Consider the following 5,408-nt stretch of genomic DNA (forward strand, 5'->3'; position numbering starts at 1 on the left):
ATGAGGGTAAGTAAGTTCAGGTTTGGAAAAACAAAACAAAACAACAAAAATAACAAAAGAAAACCTTTATTTTGGTGGGATGGATCAGGGGTAAGGGCTCCTGCCCCAAACCTTCAAGCCTGGTGACCTGACTTAGAGCCTCAGGATCTATGTGGCGGAAGGGGAGAGCCCATCCACACAAGTTATCTTCTGACCTCTGTGCACACCTTCCCCGACAAATGCAATAATGATAAAAAAAAAAAAAAAAACCAAAACAACCCTTTATTTTGCGACAACACGAAGCCAAGAGGAACTTGCAAAGAAATGTAGAGAGAAGCTCCATGGAAAGTTCCCTCATCTTCCCCTGTATAATTCCTCCCAGAGAAGCAGGAAAATAACACGGGCATGATCCACAGAGTTTATGTAAAGCTCACAGTTAGCATGTTCTCGAGTGTGTGTGTGTGTGTGTGAGTGTGTGTGTTTGTGTGTGTGTGTGTGTGCATGAGTGTCTGTATGTGAGTGTGTGTGTATTGGGGATACTGGCTTTCAAGTTGTTCAAAAGCAGTTTCATGTGTCACCCGAAGACCACATATTGAGTTACAAGGTGGCTCTCTCTCTGCGCTCTCCCTTTATGGCCACACTCACTCTTTCCCTAGGAACCTGCTTTCCACTCTCACATTGTGTCATTTCATATTTGTGACATGAATGGAAATGTGTTGTGTGCTTGTACATACTTGAGGTTGGCTTTTATTACTCAGCACACTTTCCTCGTGATCCACTTCAGTTCCGGCATGCTTTAGTAATGGTTAACTTTTTCACTGTTGAGTAACATCTGCAGATGGAATATACCACAGGTCTTTGGGAGCCCATACTTACTGAAAGATATTTGCATATAATCCAGTTTTTGACGGTCACAAATAAAGATACTGTGACCTAAGCATTTTTTATAAACCTTTTTATTGATTCTTGTGAGTATCACACCATGCACTGCAGTCCCTTTCATCTTCCTGTCCTCTCATATCTGACCTTTGACTTTGAAAACACCCACTCCAATAAAATACACACACACACACACACACACAGACAGACAGACATACACACAAATAATAATAACGAAAACAAAGCATAGAAGACATCTCATTGTGGAAGATGTCGAATATCAAACACTGTGTCCCACAGTCTGCCCCACAGTCTGTCCCTCTGTCCACACATCTTCACTTGCAAATGTTCATTGCAGTGAGTCATTTATCTATTCAAGACCTCTGGCTTCTTTTTTTATTGGATATTTTATGTTTCAAATGTTATCCCCTTTGCTGGTTTCTCCTCCAGAAACCCCCATCCCATCCTCCCTCTCCCTGCTTCTATGAGGCTGCTCACCCACCCACTCACTCCCACCTCCCCACCTTGGCAATCCCCTACACTGGGGCATCGAGCCTTCCCAGGACCAAGGGCCTCTCCTCCCATTGATGCCTGACAAGGCCACCCTCTGCTACATATGTAGCTGGAGCCATGGGTCCTTCTATGTGTACTCTTTGGTTGGTGGCTTAGACCCTGAGAGCTCTGGGGGAGTCTGGTTGGTTGATATTGTTGTTCTTCCTATGGGGTTGCAAACCCCTTCAGCTCCTTCAGTTCCTTCTCTAACTCCTCCATTAGGGACCCTTGTGCTCAGTCCAATGGTTGACTGTGAGCTTCTGCTTCTGTATTTGTCAGACTCTGGCAGAGCCTCTCAGAAGACAACTATTTCAGGTTCTTGCCAGCAAGCACTTCTTGGCATCAGCAAGTGTCTGTGTTTGGTGTCTATATGGGATAGATCCCCAGATGGGGCAGTCTCTGGATGGCCTTTCTTTCAGTCTCTGCTCCACACTTTGTCTCCATATTTTCTCCCTTGAATATTTTGTTCCTCCTTCTAAGAAGGACCAAAGCATCCACAATTTGGTCTGCCTTCTTTTTGAACTTTATATGGTCTGTGAATTGTATCTTGGGTATTATGAGCTTTTGGACTAATATCCACTTATCAATGAGTGCATACCATGTGTGTTCTTTTGTGACTGTGTTAACTCACTTGGGATAATATTTTCTAGTTCTATCCATTTTTCTAAGAATTTCATGAATTCATTGTTTTTTTTTTTAACATGAGTAGTACTCCATTGTGTAAATGTACCTCATTTTCTGTATCCATTCCTCTGTTGAAGAACATCTGGGCTCTTGCTGGCTTCTGGCTATTATAAATAATGCTGCTATGAACATAGTGGAGCATGTTGACCTTGTTATATGTTGGAGCATCTTTTGGGTATATGCCAAGGAGCAGTATAGAATCAAATAACCCTATTAAAAATGGAGTACAGAGCTAAAAAAAGAATTCTCAACTGAGGAATACCGAATGTCTGAGAAGCACCTAAAGAAATGTTCAACATCCTTAGTCATCAGGGAAATGCAAATCAAAACAGCCCTGAGATTTTAACTCACACCAGTCAAAATGGCTAAGATAAAAAAATTCAGGTGACATCAGATGCTGGTGAGGGTGTGGATAAAAAGGAATACTCCTCCATTGTTGGTCATATTGCAAGCTGGTATAACGATTGTGGAAATCAGTCTGGCAGTTCCTCAGAAAATTGGACATAGATCTTTGGTTTCTGAGACACCATCTATATTGGCTCCTCACTGAGACCCCTCCCAGTTAGGTATCCTGTTATTGCCTTGTGTCATGGAGTTCCTGCAGCTTTGGAGCAGCAGAACTGACCCTTTCATGCACCCCAACAGTTCACAGATGATCTAGATTTTGGGGTGGGCCAATTTAGGGCCTGGATCTGGGTCTGGGTGGTAGCTGAGCTGGTCAGCCTGCTGGCTCTCCCTTATTTACACCACCAGGGTGAGTTCTCCAACTCTGGCTAGGCTCCCCGATCTGCCATCAGCAGGTGTCTGGGTCAGTCCTCCTGTTCTCATGCCCTCTGGCCAGCTCACTCACACCCATGCCTCCAGAGCCAGCTCCACTGTGTTGCCCTGTCAAGGTGTGGGCCACTCTCAGTGCTACAGCCCGTGAGGGGCAGGGCCAGCTCTCCTGCTCTCATGATACCAGGGTCAACTCTCCCAACTGCCACAGGTGCTAAGGGGCAAGGGGCAAAGTCATCACCCCTGCACCCAAGCCACCTCACACCAGACAAATGGTGTGTTTGTGTGTGTGGGAGGGGTCAGCTCTCCTGCTTTCTCAACCCTCAGGGCTGGCTTGCCTCTGCCCCTGCCACCAAGGGCAGCTTTGCTTTGCTGTCCAGGCAAAGTGCAGGGTGCAGAAAGTGTGGTCACCAGTGAGAGATAGGGCCAGCTCTCCAGAGCTTCACCCAGTGATGGGCGTGGCCAATTATGCACAGCCCTTGGACATCCATGTGTTCCCCTGATGCTGCACAGTCATGAGCCACAGACATCAACGTTGACCCCTGACATAGCATAGCCAATGCCTCAGACATGGCTCTCAGGGGCAGCTTGGACCTCACTGTGGCCCCAAGTCGCAGGGCTTACCACTCACAGCAGACTACTCCTGTCCACTCTTGAGTCTTCCGTTCCATCTTTCTTCATCCTTAAGCTGCTCCACTTCTCATCCTCTCCATTCTGACCACCACATACTCGTCATTGTAATGGCTCCTGCTGCAGGCTGGCCACAGGGCTGGTGGGGCCCTGGAAGACATCCTCCATCCATGCTGTGTCCTGCCTGCGGTGCAGTGGAGAACAGGTCTGTGGGTGATCCACTGGTCTGTCTGTCTTCCTTCTCCTGTGCTGTGCTGCCTGGATTTGATTTGATTTGATTTTGACGAGTCCTAAGGCATAAGACAGTTTTGGCCACCCACAAGATGTCTCTTTGCCTATTGTGTGTGTGTGTGTGTGTGTGTGTGTGTGTGTGTGTGAGAGAGAGAGAGAGAGAGAGAGAGAGAGAGAGAGAGAGAGAGAGAGAGAGAGATAAACATTTGCATACTGGGTTTCATATCAAAATTTGCCTTTATTCTATGAGAGAAATTGGATGAATTTACCACCCCATTACTGGATTATACAGAAAATCTGTATTTTTGTTTTGTTTTGATTTTGTTTTGCTTTTAAAGAATATGGGATACTTCAAAATTTGCATGTTATTCTTGCACAGAGGACATGCTAATCTCTTCTGTATTGTTTCCGTTTTAGTATATGTGCTGCTGAAGCTAGCACTAGCAAATCTGTTTTTAGTTTAGAAAGAAACTGCTAAATTATCCTGCAGAGGAACAGGGCCCCTCTGTGTCCCTGCACATAGACTGGGTGTCCGGGTGTTTCTGTCCCTGCACATAGGCTTGGTGCCTGGGTTTCTCTGTCCCTGTACATAGGCTGGGTGCCCGGGCGTCTCTGTGCTCTTGCCTGTATTTTTGCCAATTCCTTTTTGCACACTCATTCTGGAATCTCATCATGGTCCAAATAATATGTGTTTTCCTAATGACTGATGCTGCTGAACATCTTTTTCAGGCGTTGCAGTTTTAAAAATGACAGTTTTGAGATCTGGTTAACAGACATGTGCATGGTGGTACACCCTTGCAATCCTAGCGATTGTTAGGCTAGCTAACTCAGGCTAGCTTGGGATGTATAGTGAAAAATTTATCTTCAAAAAAAAAAAAAAACCAAACCAAACCAAAACAACATGCAGAATACTTTATTAGTTTTTAGTATACTCAGTTTGCAGCCACCATCTAATTCCTGAATGGTTTTGTAACCTCAGTAGGAAACTTCCCCTCTTCCTTCTAATTCCAGTCAAGCAGTGATCTGTTGTTCATCTTTACATGTATTCTGGACATTTCCTATGAATTTAATTCTTTTTCTTTTTAGTTTTATGTTTTCAAAGTCCATTCATAGTATAGCATGTGTTTGTTTTATTCTGTGATAAAATATCCAAACAATAAGCAATTCGGGGGAGAAAGGTTTTACTCACCCTGCCATTCCAGTCTATATATACTCTGTTGTTGCGGGGAAGTCAAAGCAGGAACTTAAGACATCGTACTTATAGTCAAAAGCAGACAGAATAAATGCATGGACACTCGCTCGCTTGCTTCCTTCTTCTTTGTAATATTTTGGACGTTCTGCCATCGATTTACAATCAAGACAACCCCCCATTGACATGCCTGCGGGCCAACTTGATCTAGATACTTTTTCACTAAGATTCTCTCCTTGGGTAATTACAGATTGTGTTACCTCGGAGGTTAAAACAAACCAGCACAATGCATATCAGCTTTTCCTTCCTTTTCACCACTAGGTAGCACTCCGCTGTATGAACTCACCATCTTGGTTTATCCATTCCTCTGGTCATGAACTGTGAGATTGCCTCTACCTTAGGGTTTATGAATAATGAATGACACTCTATTAGTGTCCACGTTTTTTTTGTGTGTGTAAATATATTTTCATTTCTCTTGGATATATTCCTG

The 5,408-nt window shown here is 44.4% G+C and overlaps 1 non-coding gene across 1 annotated transcript; it reads right to left on the reverse strand.

Annotated features, from left to right (window-relative positions):
• Window positions 1-4,064: 4,064 nt before the first annotated feature.
• On the reverse strand, window positions 4,065-4,170 carry LOC127681831 (U6 spliceosomal RNA). Its single transcript, XR_007977191.1, has one exon. It is a non-coding gene; the product is annotated as a U6 spliceosomal RNA (small nuclear RNA).
• Window positions 4,171-5,408: the final 1,238 nt, after the last annotated feature.

This window comes from Apodemus sylvaticus, chromosome 3 (genome assembly GCF_947179515.1).
Source record: "Apodemus sylvaticus chromosome 3, mApoSyl1.1, whole genome shotgun sequence".
In the NCBI taxonomy this organism is placed as follows: domain Eukaryota; kingdom Metazoa; phylum Chordata; class Mammalia; order Rodentia; family Muridae; genus Apodemus; species Apodemus sylvaticus.